This window comes from Myxocyprinus asiaticus, chromosome 43, assembly GCF_019703515.2.
Source record: "Myxocyprinus asiaticus isolate MX2 ecotype Aquarium Trade chromosome 43, UBuf_Myxa_2, whole genome shotgun sequence".
Lineage (NCBI taxonomy): Eukaryota > Metazoa > Chordata > Actinopteri > Cypriniformes > Catostomidae > Myxocyprinus > Myxocyprinus asiaticus.
The window spans coordinates 31,810,192-31,834,453 of record NC_059386.1 but is presented as its reverse complement, the minus strand read 5'-3'; the positions used below and the strand labels follow the sequence as shown (position 1 = coordinate 31,834,453).

General features: G+C 36.8%; 1 protein-coding gene across 5 annotated transcripts in view; it reads left to right on the top strand.

The window, feature by feature from the left end:
- Nucleotides 1-11,301: 11,301 nt before the first annotated feature.
- LOC127434063 (myocyte-specific enhancer factor 2C-like) overlaps nt 11,302-24,262 on the top strand; it is a 66,678-nt gene continuing 53,717 nt past the window's right edge. For 2 of the 5 annotated variants that reach the window (XM_051686520.1, XM_051686517.1), the window contains exons 1-2: nt 12,258-12,483; nt 18,184-18,307. The gene's annotated coding sequence lies outside the window, so the exon portion shown is untranslated. Of the gene's footprint in view, nt 11,385-12,256; nt 12,484-18,183; nt 18,308-19,776; nt 20,105-24,262 lie in introns of those variants that run through there. The other 3 variants (XM_051686516.1, XM_051686518.1, XM_051686515.1) reach the window with 3 other exon arrangements.

Below are 24,262 nucleotides of genomic sequence, written 5' to 3'. Positions count from 1 at the left end.
GTTGACCTCTCTCATCAACAAGGCATTTCTGTCCACAGAACTGCCACTCACTGGATGTTTTTTGTTTTTGGCACCATTCGGAGTAAATTCTAGAGACTGTTTTGTGTGCAAATCCCAGGAGATCAGTAGTTACAGAAATAGTCAAACCAGCCCATCTGGCACCAACAATCATGACGCAGTCTAAATCACTGAGATCACATTTTTTCCCCATTCTGAAGGTTCATGTGAACATTAACTGAAGCTCCTGACCCGTATCTGCGTGATTTTATGCACTGCACTGCTGCCACATGATTGGCTGATTAGATAATTGCATAGATGATTGTTGGTGCCAGTCGGGCTGGTTTGAGTATTACCAAATCGGTTAGAATTTAAGAATTTTGTTTCAAAAACAATCCATTTCTTTTTATTCTTCTAATATCAAGTTAATTGACTGCTACAAAGCACACCATCACACATGTGATAAATGTTTTTAACTTATGCCATAGTTCTAGTTTTTCATCCACAGTGTCGATGTTCTAAGAATGAGGAATGTTCCGCACAGTCTTTGTCACTGTTACATTGCATCAGTCACCATTCATTGAGATGTGCGAGTTATTTTCACGTGCTCGACTGTCACATGACAGTCATGATGGACGTGAATAAGGGAAATTGGTGTCTCTGCAAACTGTAATCTAAGAATCTGCAAGAAAAACTGCCACACATTTGTCATAACATCTGGATTGCAGCTGTTTAAAATGAAAGTAGGGCAGTTTGTAATGCAGGGGCTGTTTAGAACGGTCAGTGGTAGGAATTGTCCATTAAAGAGACTCAGCTGCTCCAAATATTCACGTCGATGACTGTGGCTGTGTGGTTTCTGAGTTTCGGATGATTCTAGTCTCAGGTGACACAGATCAGGCACTATTAAAGGATTCTTCCAACCACAGTTTTCTTTGGCAGAGGCCCCTGATGTGAAGCTTGTGCCTACAGGCGACTTTTCCACAATGTGGCACAGTTCCATTCACTAGTGTGCTGCTTTATTGGATCGTGGTGGAAAAAAATCCTTCCTCTTTTGAAACTGAGACACATACACATGAGGGAAACTATACAGTATCTACATTATGTGATGTGTTCCAGTATGCAAATACATAATGTGAGTGAAGTGTGGTTTTGTTTGTCCTCTAAAGCAAATAAATAACACTATGAGTCAAAAGTGTGGACACAGGTGGGTGATTCTCACAAAATCTGTCAAAGAAATGTCCTGGTCATTTTTAACCCCAAATCAGTACAAGAAAATATGAACTAAGAAGTTTAAGATAATGAGAAACATTTCAGTCAAGTGTTTCCAAACCGTGCAATGAGCATAATGAATGATGTTATGGAGAAACTCTGTTGAAATGGTTTACATTAGAAGCTCAAACATTCAAATAATTTCGACAGGATATGATAGTGAAAAGAAACATTCAATTACAATAACAAATGCATCTTTCATCAAATAGCTACAATATGTCAGAAAATACATTAGACAGAGTCAGAATGTTGATTGGGAAATGGAGAAATGCTTGTGAGCTGTGTTGCGGTCTCCACGGCATCTTAGCGCAGCAGATGAGTCCCCCTCAAACCAGATAAAGAATGTCAGAAACATGCAACGGACTCCAGGCATGCATGGCAGCTCCTCAGCAGGAGATTACTTTACACTCCATCATGGCTTTCACAGTAACTTAATCCACAGCACATACAAGCTACTGAGTGCAGATATCGGTGCCTGCCCATCATGCATTGTTATCACAGATTCTGTGTATTGGCACTTGTTGCACTGTAGAGCAGGGGCGGACTGGGAACAAAAATCAGCCATGGAAAAAATTTGTTGATCAGCCCTGCAGAAAAGTCCAAGACTTTATAGCGGTGGCGTAGTGGGCTAAAGCACATAACTGGTAATCAGAAGGATGCCGGTTCAATCCCCACAGCCACCACCGTTGTGTCCTTGAGCAAGGCACTTAACTCCAGGTTGCTCTGTAATAAGTGCACTGTGCAAAGTAGCTATGGATAAAAACATCTGCCAAATGCGTAAATGTAAGTGTAAGACTTCTGTCGTATCAGTCAGAGAAACACAAAACAGTACTTTCTGCATATTTACATTATCTTCAGTTTTGATATGGTCGATCTCATTTGTTTGTTAATGTATCACTAATTATTTTCATCCACACCTCATATTCAGGCAAGTGATTGGTGGCCAGAAATTTTAAGCTCCAAAAAACACATAAAAGCAGCATAAAAGTAATCCATACGACTCCAGTGGTTAAATCTTTATCTTCAGAAGCAATATGATAGTTGTGGGTGAGAAACAGATCAATATTTAAGTCCTTTGTTATTTTGAATTGTCCTCCCTGCCCAGTAGTTGGCGATATGCATGAAGAATGTGAATCGTCAAAAATAAAAGAGAAATGTGAAAGTGAAAGTGGAGATTTATTGTATAAAAGGACTTAAATATTGATCTGTTTCCCACCTACACTTAAAATTTTTGGGTGAAATATCCCTTTAAATTTGTACTGTGGATTTAAATGAAGTGCAAATGTACACACTGATCCCTATTTAATTTTCTTCTTATGAAAAAGAGCAGCCAGTACTTTCATCAAAAATTCACCTTTTGAAAGAAAGTCACACGAGTTTAGAACAACAAGAGTAAATAGTAAGTAACTGACATCATTTTCATTTTTGGGTGAACTATCCCTTTATCACAGGTCAGATGGTTGTTTTTTCTCGTCAGATAATTGAACAGTTAATCGGAGGTTGGTGATAAGGACACTAATCAGTACCACATTAGGTTGTACTTCCTCCTGTCATGTTGCCTCCTGGAAGGAACGCTGCCCATCATCTAGGGGTCATTAGTGGCCCAGGGCCACGACCCCTAGCTGTGATCCCTCAGGCCCTGAATGACGGCTCCACCGCAGGATGTCAGACATCATGTAGCCCAGTTGTCCCCCCCACCCAATTCCACCCTGGAACGTCAATCCACATTGATTTCCTAAATAAATTTTTGTCTCCATGCTAATTACACCCCGTAGAAGTCAGTGTATCCTTGCAAAATTTTGTTTTACAAACAATTATCATACAGTGAGGTGCAAAATCCACTTGCTCCCCACAAATGAGTCCACATGCTTCTATTTTGCAATAAACATTTTTTATTTCAAATAACATTTTAAGAAGCTAAAAGTTTGCGAAATGTACATGAATTTCAGAATTTGGTATGGCCCCCCTTTCGTTCAAAGTCACAAATGTGACACAGATGTGCTTACATTACATTTAAATTTGTTTCAGGCTAAATCAAAGTTGCACAGGTCCTCCTTCGTTTCAAGATTTTCCGCATGAAATGCGCTGGCTTGCGTGGACCTGAAAAGATAAGGCAGTGTTTGTTAAAGAATATGTGATGTATTTGCTTTGATTAACTGGTGGGTTCTCCGCGGACTTACTTTATGCCACAGTTTACTCAGCACAGAAGAATAGTGTGTGTTTCATCCGCTGTACACTGTCCAGATGTTTAGGATCTTGTCAAAACCACTTGGTTGAAAAGTGACAGGACAGAGCGCATATTTACTTTGCACTGTCTGGAGGATGCCATTAGAAAAATTTAATTCGAATCAAATTACAATCTGGCACGTATATTATTTCAGCGCGGCTCTATTTAGCATATTAGTAGAGAGCTGCTTTTATAAATGACACAGTTAATGTACCGTGAAAAACCCATGAAATCCAGGACATGTGATGCAATCGGAATACTCGCAAAGAGACTCGGGAATGCACACATCCTGTTAGTGGCGGTTCCATAATTTTGGCCTGTGCAAACACAGAATGGAAAGGAAAGCACAAGTTTGCCTGGACTCAGAAAATGATGGTCCGAACTGACAGTGCATCATTTTATCCAGTGAATATGAGTATTTAGCTGATGTCCCCGTATGGACTGTGAACAAAAAGCTATTGAGAACCAGGAATGAGGCGCTTCTAGGTAAATGCAAACATCAGTTGCAATGTTTGTGCCCTGAGCTCGCTTTTACAGTATTTACTATATTGTTTATTTGTTCACCGCATTGGATGTGTGTCAGCAACAATAAAGGGAAAATGATGGGTTTCCCGCACTAAGTAGAACGTTACCATAAATGTAGTACTTCAATCCAGTAGCGGCTCGTGACCACAGATATAAGTTGGGCAGATCTTGCTTTTTTATTATTTATTTTTTTTAGATATTATTCAACTTGTTCAACTCATTAATCAAACACAAACACGCTGACACAATATGTGGTGTCCTTGCATTATTCCACCATAAAGCGGCACCCTTAGAACATAATGTTGATTCCACTATGTAACACAATTTTTGTTCCTGGGTAGTAAGTGTTATTTCCTAATTGCTTATGCCTCAAAAGTATAGAAAATGGCTATTATTCCCCACAAGTTTTGCTTTTGTGACCAGGACAGTGATATTTTGAAATTTACCTATTTCCAATGAGAAAACAGGCAAATTTGTGTCTTTTCGTTCACATAAAGTCAGAAAAAAACAACATATGAATCCAAAATCCTTCTTTATCTGTGGTCCCACGAAGACACCAGCTTTGACCTTTGCCTCGGACAGCTTAGGGAAGAAGTCTTGAAGATATTTGAAGGGTGCCGACTCCTTATCTAGAGCTCTGACATATTGTTTCATAAGGCCCAATTTGATGTGCAGTGGTGGCATCAGCACCTTCCGGGGGTCCACCAATGGCTCCCACTAGACGTTGTTCCTCCCCACAGAGAACTCGGTCCGTTGTGGCCAGTCCCGCCTGTGGTAGTGCGTCTTAGTGTCCCTGCTGTCCCAAAGGCAAAGATAGCAGGGAAACTTGGTAAAACCGCCTTGGAGACCCATCAGGAATGCCACCATTTTGAAGTCTCCTATGACCTCCCAGCCGTACTCATCATACTTCAAGGAGTCCAACAAGGTCTTGATGCTGTTGTAATCCTCTTTGAGGTGCACCGAGTGAGCCAGGGGAAGAGACGGGTACTTGTTACCATTATGGACCAGCACGGCTTTGAATATTATTTTAGTATAAATACATGTTAATTTGGATTCATATGTTGTTTTTTTCGGACTTTGTGAACGAAAAGACACAAATTCGAAAATAGCCATTTTCTATACTTTTGTGGCATAAGCAATTAGGAAATAACACTTACTACCCAGAAAAAAAAAGAAAAAAAGACAAAAAAGTTCTTAAAAAAAAAAAAAAGAATGCTTTATCTTAAAATGTTGACTTGTTGTAGATCATAATCTAAATCAAACGTTATTTTATAATGCTAAGTGTTGTTGAAGAACCCCAGTGAGGAGACGGAGAGAAACAGAACTATCTACATGCCATTTAGGTTACCACAGGACTAAAAAATCTAAATGCTTTATGATAATAATGTTTTAAATCACAGTAAATTTAACACAGAAAGTTTCAAGAGCCATGGCTTTTTGACATCCAATTTGTCATCATACAAAACATACAATATCTCCTACCCTTATTTTTTGAATGCCAAACAATTTTTTATGTCTGGCTTGTCAGATGGCCAAATTGTCTTGACTTTCCAATAGAAATGACGCGCTGTTACACACACGTACGTCGATAGTGCTCGCTATGTTCGCAATCTGTCCCACTACTGGCGCACACTAATACTAAAGTTAACTTTGGTTTGGCACTACGTATGGGCAGATTTATTTCTGCACCAATGAGTCTCAATGAGGGCTCGTTGCAGTACCATATTTGACCACAGATTTCCATTGGTAAAACTTGGCATCGCTGCTGGAGTTCGGGAGGGCAGCAGACTCTATGCCCCACATGCTTTAATATCGACAGTATATCAAACACTGTTTAATGGAGATTTCAGCTACTTTACGACTTAGAAACAGGATCAAAACTTAAACTAGGCCTGCTTTTAAATACATATGTAAGCATTTTGAACACATTTACTGGAAAACAAATGACATTATTGGCAGTTTATAGTATGGATCTATAGTATGTTTTCAAGTGGATGCATAATTAGGTGGGGCTCTGACCTAACTGCCCATATAGACGAGCCGCGCCTGCTTCACTCTGATGTGTGTAATTTTTTCTATGTTAAAATTCTCATATCCCAGCTTAATATGCAGTCAACTTTTGTAGTTTGGGAAACAGGCATTACTCAGTACAATAATGAACAATGCACGTTAAGATGATCTGTACACATGCAGTGACTGAAGCTGCTAGTCTCTGTACTGTGAAGTCGCTAGCTCTAATGTTATTGATGGACTGCACGTCTGGCCATATGTTTAGAAAATCTGATGACAGATGAGACATATTGCTGGTTAAACTAAACTATCATTCTAATTTGACAAGAAATTAATTTTCTTGTTGCTAAAAATTAACATTCTGCAGTGGAGAGTATTTTGTATAAACTACAGCAGTGCAAAGTGCATTCAATCATGAATCCGATGATGATTGATTTATAAATGTTCGAAATCTATGAATCAAACTCGCTCAGACTGCCAACAGTTTCTGAAACATCAATCTAATTGGACAAAGAATCAGTTTTCTTGTCCCTAAAAATGAGTGTTTTAATATGAACTGCAGCAGTGCTCATTGCATCACATCATTAACAAGATGAATGATCTATCAATGCATGAATTAAATTTGCTGAGACTGCCAACAGTTTCTTTTCCAAGCACAATTTTTTTATATGCATGTGTATGGTTGCAGACAATTCATAAACAGTAGAACAGTGAAAACACTCACAGAATCTTTAACTTCTCTGTCTTGCCTACACTTGAGTCCAGTATCTCACAGGAGATGGATGATGTGAGCTTACTGACACCGTCTTAACTCCTATTTGTTGTCGCTGTTGAAAGTCGCTCCTCTTTTGCATAAAGTTACACTTTTCTCAACTTTCTGAAGTCGCTGGACACGCCCACATCTAGTCGCCAGAAGTCGGCAGTTCTCATTGAAAATGAATGGGATCATGCCGTTTTGTCGCTGGCAGTCATGTGTGAACGGGCCTTAAGAGCATGACTATTTTATTGACACATTGACTTATATGAGTAGAGGAAACGGGTCAGCTGTCGATGCTAACTCTGTATTGCTGCTAACCCTGCTAATATTTGTCTTGAATCTACAACCCCAATTCCAAAAAAGTTGGGACAGTATGAAAAATGATAATAAAAACAAAGATTAGTGATTTGTAAATTATAATCACCTTTGCTATATTGAAAGCACTACAACTACACATTATATAATGTTTTACCCTGTGTATTTCATTATTTTTTATTTTTTTTATGTACAGAAATTTCAAATCAGATGATTGCAACATGCTCCAGAAAAGTTGGGACAGTCGAGTGTTTACCACTGTGAAACATAACCATTTCTTCTAATAACACTTATTAAGCATTTGGGCACTGAAGACACAAGTTTGTTAAGTTTAGAAAGTGGAATTTTCCCCCAATCATCCATCAAGTAGGTCTTTAGCTGCACAATTGTATGGGGTCTTTGTTGCCATCTAATGTGCTTAATAATGCGCCACACATTCTCAATTGGAGATGGTCAGGACTGCAGGCAGGCCAATCTAGCACCCGCACTCTCTGCTTACACAGCCATGCACTTGTAATCCAGGCAGTATGTGGTTTAAAGTTGTCCTGCTGGAAAATGCAGGGATGTCCCAAGATGGTGCTGGATGGCAGTATATGTTGCTCCAAAATTTGAGCATATCTGTCTGCATTCATGTTGTTCTCACAGATGTGCTAGTTGCCCATGCCATGGGCACTGACACACCCCTGGCCATTACAGACACTGGCTTTTGGACCTGATGCTAATAACAGCTTGGATGGTCCTTTTCCTCTTTGGACCGGATAACACAACGGCTGTGTTTTTCAAAAACTTTTTGAAATGTGGACTCTTAAGAACCAAAAAACACAGTTCCACTGTTCTACTTTCCATCTAAGATGAGACCGAGTCCAAAGAATTCGGCAGTGCTGCTGGACAATGTTGATGTATGGCTTCTGCTTTGCATAGTAAAGTCTTAACTTGCATCTGTTGATGCAGTGGCGAGTGGTGTTGACTAACAAATGTTTACTAAAGTTATCCCAAGCCCATGTTCATGATATCCATTACAGATTAATGATGTTTTTTTAAGACAGTGACGTCTGAGGGATCACAGATCACGCGCATTCAGAAGTGGTTTTCGTCTAGTTGTGGTGCTTTCAATGTAGCGAAGGGTGAATATAATTTACAAAAACACTCCTTTTTGTTTTTATTAGCATTTTTCATACTGTCCCAACTTTTTCGGAATTGGGGTTGTACAGCATTTCAATGAAGTTTGGCATTTATGTTTCATTGATCTGCCCTCAAATATCATCACTTCATCCAGTGAAGGAAAGAGTTGAGAGGCCCATCCTCAGAATACTTCCCAAGAGTCTGACTTGACTAAGTGGCGAGGACATTAGCATTTTCAGCCCGATTGCTGGGCTATGCTTGGAAGAGCACTGTAGGAGAGGTGCAGGGCGAAGAAAAATAAGCAATGGCACTACCAATAAGTCGGCCTTGAAAAGAACCAGATGTGTGCACAAGATCTTTCGAAAATATTATCTTTGGAGGTTGAAGTTCTCAGAACACTGTTTCTTCTCCCAACCCCCCTGCAAAACAACACTTGCTCACCACAAGTCTGTCTTTTGATTCCTTAGCATGTTCCTTAAGGTATCTTAGTACTGATTTTACACAATTTTGTATCTTGAATGACATTGACTTGTTGAAGACCAATAACATATGTAGTGTTTTGGATATTGGTGTGCTGGGAAATTCATGTTTTAGCTGTATGCTTCTGATTCCTCAGGTGTTTTTGAAACAGGTAAACTAGGGCTACGGTGCTTATTATCTATGTTGCATTTAGCTGCAGCGTCTGGTCTTAAGACAAACAGTGAGACCTTGTGTGGCAGCATAGGACCTTGACAGGCTAATGTCAGCTCACGCCACAGTGTGTCAGGGAAACAGCACGGTTGTTCTCCTACACAGAGGCACCTCTATGGAAAGCCAAAAGAGCAAAAAAATTGTGGCCACAAACCTCAGAGCTTTTTTGAATAAAACTACCCGGAGTCTCTTATACAAAATTTTTTGTGGTGACTAAAGTAGAAAGACTGCAAAACACACATGCAAATCTGTCAGCTAACTCGTTAGGATAATAGCTTGGACATGTGGGGCTTTTTTCCCCAACCTGCCGCAACAAAACAAAACCCCTTTGAACGATTCTTCGGCGGTGCTTTGGCTCTGGTTCCAAGGCGAAATATTGATGACCGACACTTGATTGAAGCCTGATTGCACCGCCAACAACAAAAACAACAAAAGGTTTGTGTTGGGTACTGCTTCCCCTATAAATGTGTCACAATGTTGGAGCCCCTCCTGGGTGTGCCGGACATGGTGTTCCCACAAGCCTCTCTCTGGCTCGGGTGCTCTGTCATTAGGCTTTGCCACCGGTGCCACACACCACTCCTAGTGCTAAGCAGAGTGTAAGGCCAAAAAGACAAAAACTAACAGGGCCCGGATTTGTGCCTGAGAGGCCTCTCCACCTCCACAAGCGGTTCATGGTGCATTTTATTACTGGAACTTCTGCAGAGGAGACAGAAAATTCACTTCAATTTGTCACTACAGTTTGTTTGAACTGTCTGGCAATGTAGATGTGTACAGTATACTCCAAGCAATCATGGTTTGGCTGGTTAGTATGGGCCAGTTAGCCCCTGCTTGTAGGTGTCATACCTATAGCATAATGGGGACAAACAACATCTTTATTCTTTCGAAAGTAGCTGTGTTTTCTGACAAATTGCAAGTAATTTGTGAAAATATTTATGTTTGCTTGACAAAGTAAACATACTGTTATTCTACAGATATGGTTTACGGTTTTTCCAAAATTCCTTAACCAAGACTAAAATGATCAATTGTAACTGGCATGGTATCGGTGCTTTTTTCACACATCATTAATCGGAAGATTTTCCAGATGATTATCAATATATATATCGGGATTTTTTCTGATATAAATAAGGCTACCCATTGCACAATAGCCTTTGTCTTTTCAAACATATTTCTCAACAAAACTTAGGCAAAGTGTGAGCGGCAGGGTAAATTAAAGGGGGTCGCACACCAGACATGTCTGGCAGATGACGCGACGCATGCTAAAATGCAGTGTGCAATTATTTTATATGAAGGTACATACACAGCGTGGGCTCGCCATCTCTAGAGGCTGCTCACGGGACGTAACTTGCATAGTTGTCCATTACATTCGACCCAAATCATTATCATTATCAAAGGACAGATTATTTACTCTAACCATCACTAGATGATATACATATGTATCTTTCAATAGCCTACACAATGTATTTTCAGTTACAAGCTACATAGAGAGCAATTGCATAATAATTTATAATCATTCAGTCTGCGCAGTGACATCAGTTTCATACACTAACCTGCAAACTCATCGACCTCACTTTCATTCAAAATTTGAAGTACAAAAACCTTTGTAACTTTTGTGTATGCATCCTGTGCAAGAAGCTCTAAAATACTGGTCTTTGTGTTGTGCGACCTGCTTCAGTACATGTTATATCACCCCCTTGTGGTCTCCCAATGCTATTACACCAGACTGTTAAACAGAAGCCCAACTGAGTGAATTGGAAAGCATGCAAATTAGGCTTCTAATTTAAATGTTGGCTAATGTTAATATATCGATGCCTCAAAAATATATTGACAAAAGAACGTGTGATCAGTAATCAATATATTGATATTTTATGACATGCCTAATTGTGACTCCTAGAGCTTTCAAACTACATCCACCAAACTTGGCACAGAAGTTCAAATTGTTCTGACTACTGTGCTTTGTCTTTGCTAACTGATTGGACTTACAGTTTTGAACATGATCACACAGGAAATTGACATGTTGCTTCTGAATGTTCATGCACCCTGAAATTAACCCCGTTCTGTTGAATTACCGACAAGCACCTTCCCTTATCCAAACAATTCTGAAATCATATTTGGATGAGTAGTGAATGTTCAAAGCTTGGTGTATTGCAGATGTTTCTGCCATTTGGCATGAGGATTAAACCCAAGATGCTACATGTTCAGAAGTCAACAGTGGATCAATGCATGACATGCAGATATTGCATCTTAAAGTTTAGCCAGTCCAGTAAATCTCTCCAAACAGGTAAAGATTTATGGCACGGTCGTATCAAGTTTCATAGCAGGTTTATACGTTTTCGCCGATCCATGGTTAAACGGTTACTGCGTGGGCAAATGTTTGTTATCTTTGGTTTCTGCTCAAGGTGCTTCTCAGGACCATTCAACGTGCATACCAGGGCAGACCAGCAGGGCCCTCCCATTACCACATGGTTACCAGAGGTATGTTCCATAACAGTCATGTGACCGCCAGTGTCCTCTTTCCCAGCATATCCCATTGCAATAGATTCATTCTGCTTGGTTGCATGTCAGTGCAAACTTTGCATTCATGTAAATTATGACAGGATGCAAAACACCCAAACCAATGGAAGAGATGCATTAGGGTCCAACCACCACTGAAAACACTTACATTTTGCATTTTTCGAATTTAATATTTATTTAAATATTTTCATTATGAATTATACTATCACCATAACTATTTGAGTTAAAAGTTGTATTATAAAATGTATATATCAGAATTTCTTACTGTTTGTTATGTACCAGTGTTTCTTTGTTTTCTATTTTTCATACCCCAAAAACATATATATTTCCAATTTTAAAAGGGACTTTAAATCCCAGGTTTTCAGTGAGGCCTCAGACTTTAGGACCCCACTGTAAAATGTACAATACTTTTAATTTAGAAAGTTTATTCAAATATTGTATATTTAGTTGCCAAGATCATCATGTCACTTTCTCTCAAAACACCATAGTCTTGTCCTGTCGAACATCAAATCGAATTTCATCCAAATTAAATTAATCTGCATAAAACACTGCAATTTCTTCTTAAAGGGGGCAATAATCCTATGCAGTTATGCCAAGGCCAACAGAGGCCTGCATGTCAGTGATACTTTAATCTAAATATACACCCTACTGACAGGAACAGGTGAAAGGGGCCCTGCCAGACACTTGCATTGAATGATCATGCATACAGTGCAGGTCATACTGACATGTCTATGTGTGTAAGAGTGTGAGTGTGTGTGTGTGTGTGTGTGTGTGTCTATGTGTGAGTGTGTATGTCCTTGTTGGGTGTGGTTGGGGCTAGGATGCCATCTCCCCTTCACTGTGGATCAGGATCTGAACTATACGCAACCCAATTTTGGGTTTCTCTTCAAAGCCAGCTGGTCTGGCTTAATTTCTTGTTCTTAAACTTTGTTTTAAATTATTTACAGTTAATTTTCTCTCTTTCTTTCTTTTTTCTTTTTCTTATTTTATTTTTTACAAAGACTGGCCCACAGCAGGTGCTGGAGGGTAGACTTCCTGGAGAAGAAAGTTAACTGGACTGGTAAGTGCCCAAAGTGTCAGCCAATTCAAAAAATGGTTGCTGGACTTCGGCAAAAAAATGTGGCGTGTCTGTAGCGAACATAAGTCAATAAAGAGTGTGCCCTAGTGTGGCACGGTGTTTCAACACATCTTATTTGGGGAATGCGGACCTGAGAATAGAAATGGAGAGATACAAATTTAGAGAGGTGGGCTTTTTTTCAGGACACGGTTCGGCTTCGTAATAGATATGTTTGTCTCAGAGATTAATGCGTTGAGCGGGTCACCGTTGGCTAATATTGTGTCAAGCTTGTTTACGACACCTTTTATGACAAAAAGAACTTGGTGTACAACTTTGACATGTCGACTGTGGCTTTCTTTGTTGGATAGGATGGGGACTTGATCACACAACTACAGTGGGTTTCAAAAGTCTGAGCCCACACTGAAAATCTGGGATTCAAAATCTAATTTAAACCTGCAAGTAAGCCAAATAAGAATAATAATAAAAATAAATAAAATTAAATTAAAAAAGAAAAGTTCAACAAAGAAAAGTTTTGATGTAAAATAAAGATTCTGCACTATTTGAACATTTGTGACATAAATCATCGTGTTTTGCACAAACTTGTGGATTTCATACCAGCTCGAGTGCTCGAAGAAATGACTAAAAATAAGAAATACAAAAAAATTCATGGTCCCACCCTTTTCTTTTTCTGTCGTTCATGAATACTGAATATGGATTTATTGAAAACATTTTATAGAGATTCCACTCTTAAAGAGCAATTTCTAGCCGATGAAATATTTAGAGCTGAGCATAACTAGAAAAAAATTTAACCAAAGAACCTTTATGACTTATCCAAGCCTTGAAATCACCATTTTAAAATTCCCTGATTGGTTTACCATAACTGTAGGAAACCTGTGTCCAATTTTTAATTGAACTTTTCACTTAAATTATACTTAGAATATAATTTGTAATGGAAATAATATTCCATTAAAATAGTAAAATGCAAAATAGAAGCATTTTCATTAGTGTACTCAGATTTTGAGCCGCTCTGTATATATAAAAGTAATTTCTAGTTTGGTGTTAATGTTGGAATTAAAAGATAAACATGTGTTAATGTGGATTAAATCAGAATTGAATAAGTATGCACAGCTCCCCAGGTGTTTCTAGTTCATATTGGCTTTAGTTCCCCAGTTCGTTCTCAATGGAGGCCACAGCTGCAGGGAATCCATCAAGGGTGACTGAGATAATGAAAGGTAAATCAAGGACATTTGAGGTGCCCAAAAAACCACTGATTCCTTCCCACAAGCACTGTAGCATTATCCCCTTATGGCTTCAATTTCAAAACATGGCGTATTGTTAATGCTCTCCTGATTTTTTTAAGTGTGAGCGTTTGCTTCTGTGTTTAAACCATTTAGACTCTCTGATTGGTGGGTGCCTCAAAAAAGCTGACTGTGTCTGAAGAGGAAAAGCAAACTGACCCACTTTTACAATATTGAACGTCAATGCAGCAAGATTTGCATGTTCAGATTCACTAAAGCCGTTCAGGTTTTGCTGTATGCGTTTGTGTTTTAAACATATTTTAATAGTGATATTATATTGTGAATCCTGTTTAGTTATTTTGTATTCTGATACACGGCACAACATTTCCTTTATTTGTATCCCACCTAACAGGGAACGTTCCAACTTTGGCTAACATTATTTAAAGGTTTGGAACATGTTGTAAATGAAACATTAATCGAACATCCTTATAACATTATTAACCTTAAATAGCGTTCTACTAACGTTAAGAAAACTGGAAATTTTTATGTTCCCACAACTACAATGTAACATTTGGAAAAAAGAACATAAATTTGCTAGCTGGGATGTTGCTTTGGATAAAGGTGGCTGCTAAATTAATAAATGTACTGTAACTAGAGATCAGCCGATAGGTTTTTCAATGGCCAGCGCAGATACTAATATCTATAGACCTTATTCACAGCAGCACCATCTTTGATTTTTAATGGGAATGACAATGAGGCTGTGAGGGATAGATGTACAGTCTCTTCAATGGGGTGTACTGCAGTTTAAAGTGTTTTTGGATTGTTCTGCAGACAAAAAATATTTCCAAGAATATTCAGTAGACATAAAACTCCAGACAGCATGAGTTGTGGAAAATCAGATGTGATATAGGAGCTTTATACAGCTTTATACCGTTCGTGTCAGTGAAGAGATTGTAAGTCTATCCCTCACAGCCTCGTTTTCATTCTCGCTGAAAATCAAAGATGGTGCTATTTTAGGGGGCCTGGGTAGCTCAGTGGGAAAGACGCTGGCTACCACCCCTGGAGTTCGCTAGTTCGAATCCCAGGGGTGCTGAGTGACTCCAGCCAGGTCTCCTAAGCAACCAAATTGGCCCGGTAGCTAGGGAGGGTAGAGTCACATAGGGTAACCTCCTCGTGATCGCTATAATGTGGTTTGTTCTCGGTGGGGCGCGTGGTGAGTTGAGCGTGGATGGCGTGAAGTCTCCACACGCGCTACGTCTCCGTGGCAACGCACTCAGCAAGCCATGTGATAAGATGCGCGGGTTGACGGTCTCAGACGTGGAGGCAACTGGGATTCATCCTCCGCCACCCGGACTGAGGCGAATCACTACGAGAATTGGGCACACTACGAGAAAAAGCACATTGGGAATTGGGCATTCCAAATTGGGAGAAAAAGGGGAAAAATCCATACAAACCCCCCCCCCAAAAAAAGATGGTGCTATTTTAAATAAGGTCTATTCTAGAGATACATATATATTTTATATACATATATACATATATATATACTGTATAATGCAATGTTATAATGATAGCAAATGAATAAGACATTTATAATATTTAAAAAAAATCAGCAAAATTTGCTAAAGAATATTTGAAAAAAGTTAAAAAATATTTTCAAATTTCTGCCTTTTAAACCCTCCAAAAATTGGCCACATTCACTTCCATTGTAAGTGCCTCACTATTACCTCGATTTTTGCTTTTTTTTTAAAGAAAAGGAGGAGCAAGTTGAATTATTATTATTTATTTTTTTTATTTTATTTTTTATGGTAATCAACATTATGCTACAAATGCTGTCGATTGAACTTAACTTATATTGAACCTGGAGTAAAAAATACAATTAAATCCTGCCTGGAAGATAGGACCGACGACTTCTTTCTAAAACGGTACCACACATTTTCCAAAATACCATGTTATCTCTTACTAAAATACTAAATAAATCAATTACTTATTTAACATAACTTCAGAAATATTTACTCAGCATACAAACATAAAAAATATATTTAAATATTTTACTCTTATAATAGTTTTGGTTTGGGTAAAGTCACAATTTGTGTGTCTTTTATTGATGCTGTATCTTTGTTTGTGTGTGTGAGCTTGTCATGCAACCTAGTAAGTGATACAATATAACGTAATGCAGTAAAATGTAACATTATTTGGCATAATAATGTAGTGTAATATGATAAAGTAGGCTCCAATAATTCCTATTTATCTAAAGCATACCTGTAAGCTTAGGTAACAGGTTATGTAACACTTTCCAGGATGACATGCCTGTAAGGTTTAGAGATGTTAGGATAACAATATCTGATATCTTGTCATGTGAGCCACATAATGTGGGATGATTTGAAGAGAGTTTCACAACCTAGCAGTCCCCCAATGAAACAAGAGTATGAGCTACTACAATAGAGAGCATGTTTTTCTGTATTATATATATATATATTATAGCCGTGGGCAGTTCACTCAGTGACGCATGTAAAAGACCAAATAAGTCTTAGGGCATGTCAGAAAGGGGTTAGAGGTCATGTACTTTATTTGATGTCCAGCTAATTGTCGTGACCAATCTTACAGCACAGAAAAATTTATATATTTTTTAAACACATTTTAACAAAATGTTTTGAGTTGAGTTTGTTCATATTACAGGAACAGTTTGTCCAAAAATGAAAATTCTGCCATCGTTTACTCACCCTCATGCCGTTCCAAACCTGTATGACTTGCGCAGTATATTTCAAGTATTCTGAAGCCATACGATAGCTTTGTGTAAGGAATAGACCAAAATTTAAATTTAATTTGTTATTCACTGACAGTCTTCTCCTCAGCTGTAGTGCTCAAAACTCATTTCATTGGCATGTCAAGACGTGCCGCGCCAGGTTTGACGTCACTTACAACAAAAGGTTGTTGATTGATTTTTGGATGTGTCGTAGTCTAACTCAGGGTGAAAAGTTTGATAAGATAACAGGATATGTAAAAGATGGCAGAATTTATATTTTTGGATGAACTATTCCTTTAAATGTTCCTTACATTTGACATACACAATGTCCAAACAAAATAAAATTTATCTTTATAGTAAAAAAAAAAAAAAATCGTTGCATTAGATAAAAGGACTCTTCAATGACAGGTGAATAAATTAACAAAGAAAGATAACCTCGAACCATTCACACTGTCTAAAAAAGTTCAAGTACAGATCTATCTTTTTAACACAAACCTGTTATTTGCTTTAAAACAAAACTTGGTTTCTCAGGGAAAGCTGTGCTTTAAGACAGACTGTTTATTTAATCTTTAGATTGGGGACTTGCTCAGTTTCTTTCTGTCTCTCTAACTCTCTCTCTCTGTCCTTCAGAGATTTAGTGACTGACGGCAGGTTAAATGTGTGTTGAATTATAAACATTGTTTCATTTTTATCTACCAATCATCACAATAGTGAAAGTCTCGGAAATGTTTTGGATCTTAGAATACAGAAACACAATACCAAAATCCCACTAATCTCCACAAATACTTCACAGACACTTTAAAAACACAGTAAGATTAAACTCAGTGTGTTACTACTAAAGTTCACATTGAGGTTTTACCCTTACCCGCAGTTGGCAGTGCTAGGGGAAATTCTTAAATGAAAAAACATGCCCCCAAGAGTGTCCATGTTCCTTTGTGAGTGTCAGCATCAGAGCTCTGCCAGGGGAAAGGTTGGAGAGGTAAAGAGATGTCAGTGTTCTGTGTCTATTTAAACACTCACAGTTTTCCTTGGACAGAATGGCTAAACACCATTTCCGCTTTTCCCCTAATGTTCAGTTATCGAGATGAACTAAACTAAAAAAAATACAATTAAAATAAAAACTTTAAGAGACTCCATCTCACCTGAATGAAAAAATACACAAGCCCCCTTATCAGGCTTTTAAAGTTATTGAAAGGGGATATGGCAAATTTGCTGTGAACTGCAATACCTAAACCCGCCACTAGCTATCAGTAATGAGTCAAGTCATTTACATTTGAATAGTGATTTTCACAACAAAAATGTTTCAAAGCAGTTTTACAAAAATTATGCTGTAATGTCTGTGATGTCTTAAAGGCCTCATAGAGCAGTTTATATAGATAATAACTTAATTATTTATCTTAAGGCCAAAACTCCATAAGATGTTTGTTAATGAACAAAAAAAGTTTCCCTCTGGCTATCCAGCATAAATATAATGCCTATATCAGTTATCTATGTGTAATGCAAGTCATAATTGATTAAAATGAGTAGATGTTGGTGGGAAATGTTTAAAAATAGGATATTGAATGATATTGATATTGAATGAGTCACAAAACAGCATGCCTCTCTTAACACAGTATCTAAACTTCACTGAAATGACATGGAGTTCATTTTTGAAGTTCATTGATTATCCATCAGACTGATAATAAATTAAGATGACGATTTTATGATTATTTAATTTTCTAGGTGCCAAACGAAGGGTCTGAAAGCCTCAAAAACCCATTTGATGGAGACACAAAAGCACTGAAGTTTCAAAGGGAGAAGACAAGTGTCGAGAAAGTTGAGAAAAAAGGTTATGAGCAAGTGATTGGTAAGAATTGATTGCACTGGCACTTTTCATTTTTTTTAACAAATTTCTACAAATGTAATAAATGGGGATTGTAACATCTTTTCAACATTCTATTATTTTATATCTTATTATTTTATGTGATTATTATATAATGTAAATAATAATATTTAATTTTACATTTAAATGCCATTATGCCATTTAAATTTTAACAAATGTAAGTTAAATATGTATTATTTATTTTATTTATGATAAAATTGTATTATAATATATATTAGTTTATGTAACTACTGTATTATACAGTTTGTTATAATAATTGCAAATATGTAATTATATTTAAATTATATTTAAAACTCATTTAAATTAATATTTTATCATTTTTATTAATTTATAAATAATTTATTACATTTTATATAATTCATCCTCTGTTTTATCATTTATATTATTCATCAATTATATAATTGATTATAAGTGATAATCATAATTTTTTACAACCTTAATGAATGGGGATTGTAAAAATTTTATTCATTCATAACTATTTTATATGTATATGATTTTATATAATTTAAAAAGTATTAATAAATATTAAAATATAATTAAAAAAAATATATTCGATATTTTAACTTTTCTTACTAATTAAAAAATGGGGATTGTAACCTATTAATTTTTTTATTATTTTGTATATTATTATATAATGTAAATAATAATATTTAATAAAAAAATTATATATAATGCTATTTTAAATTTAACAAATGTAAGTTAATAAATGGTGATTGTAAGTTTTAAAATATGTATTATTATTTTATTTTATTTATGATACTATTGTATTATAATATATATTATTTTACATAACTATAATACAGTTTATATAATAATAATTGCAAATATATAATGCTTTTCAATTTTAACTTAAGTTAATATTCTAACATTTGTATTAAATTATAAATATTTTATTACATATTATATAATTATTATATTATGATAATGAAATTCATCATCAATTTTATCATTTATATTGTTCATCAAATATATAGGCATAATTGATTATAAGTGATAATCATAATTTAATAATTAGTAGGCCTATAATTTATTATTTAATTTAGTTTGTAAATTGCATATAAGTCAGCTGAGGGATTACATTTTTTTTCTTTTGTATTTTTCTTTTTCAAACAAACAGTAAAGGGAATGAAACAGAACTGAAATATAAAAGAACAGTCATTGGCATTGACATTAAAGTATGTCAAATCAAGTAAGTTCCACTTCAAAACACTGGACAAAATCAACATTGATAGGAAGTTTTGTTCAAGACCCTTGAGCTCTAATGTGTAGGCCTATATAACACCCGACGCGACGCGACTAGAACGCTTCGGTGACTAGTTGGACGCGTCGCGCGCTTGCAGTGTAGACGGGTGTGCGCTTACTGTACGCGTTTGATCCGCCCCCTTCAGACAGAGAGAGAGGGAGGGAAAGAGAGACTCATTCTCACCCCTCAATGACGAACAGAAGCTCTGTGTGGATCGCATCAGTGAACTAGAGGAGCTCTTCAAACATCACCGTTCTATCCAAGAGGAACTCAGGACATCTTGTTTGTATATTTCAAATTTCTCTTTCACGCTCCAACTTCCATTGCTCCATGTGTCAAACCCACTGAGAAACGCGGAATTCTTGCAATCATTCTCGCATTGACGCGCACATGAGGCACTTTGACGCGGTTCTGGATTTGTAGAGCGCGTGAGGAGTTCAGGATCTGAGTGTATCAGACTGACTATTAACACCAATGCATGCATACACTCTGGAAGTGATAGACTCATGCATAACAAAGTAAGTAGAAGTGTCACAACTTCAGGTATTCTTTTAAATTGATGTTTGCATTGTTGGATAGAATACAGCAATAGACCGGTCACAGCTACATGCATTTATTTATTTATTTATTATTTTAAAGAGTGTTTGCATTGATGAATAAAATAGAATAGTTCAGAATAGAATATAGCTGTCATAACTACACATTTATATATCTATTCTTTTAAATGATGTTTGCATTGTTGGATAGAATATAATAGAATAAAATAGAAGAGTATAGACTCCTAGTGATTTTAAAAATAGTCCTTAAAATTGTTAAATGAGTTGTGCATTTGTGGGTTTCTGTTTAAATTTTTTTTATAATTATTATTATTTGCTAGATGTAGGGGATGCACACTATTTTAACCTATTAGGTAGCCGTAATGTTGTCAAACTAGAGGGATTCAGGCTAAAAACCAAGATAAACAATTTAAAACTGGTGTGATTTTGTTGGATAACCTTCCTATTTATACCCTGCTGTGGTAATTGGAGAGCTGTAAACAAGTTATTTTATATTGCAGTGCTTATTAAAACTAATGGCTCTACAGTAAACCTGGAATATCCAGAATGGGGTTCCCAGGGCGAAACAGCTACAGTTTTGAACCATGACCATACAGGAATTCTCTCCAGTGGTGGTGCTATTACAATAATGACCAAAGGGCATAATGTGATCCGCTGGGAAAGACTAGTGCTCCTCCCAATACTTAAAAACATTCATCATGTCCTTTTTGTGAATGTTTTTTTGTATTGACAAACTTGCACACACAAATTCAGACATGTCTTGCAGGAACTGCACCATGGACTCGGTCAGACCAGGAAGAGAGACACTGAGGCTCTAAGAATAGAATTAGACAAGTTTAAGTTGACCTGAAGTACTTGTCAAAACACAACACAACACAGCAGAATACACTAAATCCGAAAACATGTGCCATGCTCATAGACTCTACAATGTGTCTCTTTAAATATGGCACACACTGTTTACTGCCATCAGGAAACTATAAACTTGAAGTGAGTTTGCATTAGTAGTTAGCAGCGAATGATGACAACTTAACAGCAATAAATGATGACAGCATCAGTTAGTGTGATTTCATTCACTCAAGCCATGCAGGAAGTCACTTCGTGAATTAAAATGAAAGCTTACATTAGGCTTATCTCACTTGGTTATTTTGAAATAAAGCTATGCATCCAAAAACTAGTCAGTTTAAATGCTATTAGAGGCCTACAGATTTTGTAGGTGAATTTAAGTATCTTGCTCTCAGGAACTTTGACAGTTTGTCATATAAAAGAAGTCCTTACAGTTTGAACAAGGACCTGACATGATGGAGGTGAAATTGCGGTATTAACAGCTGTTAGCAGCATATATGGTGACTGAAGTCAGTATAGTCTGTAGGTTATCCTGCTGGGTGGTCTGGGTGCTGGTCGGACCTCCACGACACACTCTTTGGTTCTCTTCATTAGCCACTGAGTGAAATGTAGAGAAACCGCAAAGGTATACCATCATCATCGTTATCAAAAAAGACAGTTGTGTTGATTATACCTTCTGAACAAGACATTTCAGATTTTCAATGTCAGTGTCTATGAGTTAGGTTTTCTTATGTGTGTGAAAACCATACTTCGAAAAAAAATTGTGACGAATTTCTAAACTAATATTTACTGTTTGTGACATCAGTTGACATCAATAACACATTTTGAGTTTTATGCGCTAAAGTGAAAAGGAAAACATCAAAATTGTTGTATTAGCCAACATGTAAATGATTACATATCGACAACGGTTGAGAATTTCCTTTGCGCTTTAGTGCATAAAACTCAAAAAGTGTTCTAGGCCAAAGTGACTCAAAATGATGGAGCAGGTCACATATGGGTAGTTGACATAATTTCACCTTTTTTAATTAATATAACGATTTTAGATAAGATATATAATATCAATGTATAAGAGGAAAGTGTATATCTATGTCATATAGCTAGCTGGTCACCAGTTCTTTTAAATTTTGCACCATTTGAATCACCTTTTGTCTTTCACTAGTTCTTTTTATATGGCCCTGCAGTGTGACATTAATTTTTTGAGTGAATAAAACACAAATATTCCATAAAGTCATTCAATTAAAATGAGGTCATAAAAGAATAAATTTGCAAAATGCTGTTTAAAATAGTTTTAGGCGACATCCACACAAATCCATTTTCGTTTGGAAACGTTGTTTTCTGTTTTAACGGCATTGTTTTCCAAAAGTATGCGGTAATGGAGAGTGTTTTCAAAATGCTGCGTTTTCGATGGTAGCGGAATTAATGCATTTTCAAACGAAAACATTTTGGTGAAGATGTGGCCTCAGATATATAGAGTCAGTAGTGTTGGGTAACTTAAAAATAGTAATCCACTACAAATGACTAATTATTTCTCTAAAATTGTAATCATATTACTTTACTAATTACTTAAATGAAAAAGTAATCACATTACAAATTACTTTCAAGCCACTTGCTGAAACACTTTTCCGCTCAACAAATTCAAAATAATGTCTATATATTTCTTTCTTGTTCATTGTTACACACAAGTCAAAACTCAGCACCTCATATTTCTCCTTCACAGTGACTTATTACAGGGCCATAATTCATGTATTCTACATAAATAATATATTAGAAATAAGCATAAACTTATAATGTACTTAAAAGTAATTAAATTAAAAGTCAGTTACTAATATGTTTAAAACAATTTAAAATGTAATGCATTTCACTACTTCTCTGACTAAAAAGTCATTAGATTACAGTAACTAATTACTTTGTAATTGGACTCACCCAACACTGTATAGAGAATATAGCTTGGCACCACACAGGTCATGTCAACTTTCTCATATACGAGTTCTCACACATCTTCTCCTTGAAAATGCTTTTAAATGAAGTAAACACAGTGTTTGTGTGTTCATTAGTGTTTGCACTATACATATTCAACCTCATTTTTAACCCTACATAAATGAATAAGTAAAACATGTGCTCTCCTGGTCTGTGGCTTTGCTGATCTGGCTCTCAAAGCAGTTGCTTTGGCACAACCCGACTCTCCCGAAAAAAAAAAATACCCTCTGATATCCCCCCACGACATGTAATCTATCTTTGTCACTGGTGTAAAATGCTCAATTTACTGTGTTGCATCCTCCAGTGAGGAGCTTTCGCACAGAGACCTCTTTGTACGTCAGACCGTATATAGCGTTAATCAGCGAACCCCCCCCTTCTCGCCCGACACGTACGTTAGGGTATATTTTTAGCTGATCATGTGTTCATAGTTTAGCGTGAGGTTAGTTCAAGTATTTAAGATCTGACTCCTCAACTCTGAGGTAACAGATACCGCGTCCACTGTAACACACTGGAATCCTGTCCAGTTATTCCCATCAATGGGATAGTCTGCACCTTTTGGCCCTTGCTTCAGTCTGTCCAACTTATTTGCGCAGATTCCATGCTGTACTTTGCTACACTTGAGTCTTCAGCTGACCATTTTCAAACACCGTCTTCAGCAAGAATTTCAAGCGAGGTGTCTTTCAAAGGACAAATGGACATTTTGGCCACCTGAGGTCTTACACAAGTCCAGCTGATCAAGGACATTTGTTTGTGGCCACACAAGCTGAATGTAATCAAAAAAGCTTGACTATGACAGCAGAATTTGTGGCAAAACTTAATGTGTCTTTTATAAAACAGACAGTTCCAATAGGGATGTTGGTCCAATGTAGTCTCATGACAACTCATAATAATTTGTACGAGATGGAGAAATCATAATTTATCATACGACTTGGCTCATACGAAAAGGTAACATTTGTATTCCCATAGAAACCAACCAATCAACAACTGAATTTCAAATCGATACAATACAGGCCTTACATTTTAGCTAGCCTCCTATCAAACACTTTGTTTTTTATAGAAAGTAAATGTCAGTAAACATATTTGGTTGCTCATTCTGTATTTATTAATGCAATAAAAATGACTGATGAATGTCATTAACCTGTAATTCGCATCCCTCGTCTTGTACCAAACCATGATGTTTTCTTTCTTCTTGGTACACAAGTTATTTTCCCATTAAAGTCATGGTTAGGTTTAGAGCTTCGGTCAGGAGTTAGACTTTATGGTTAGGTTTAGGATTTAAACTTTGGAAAAATCACAATA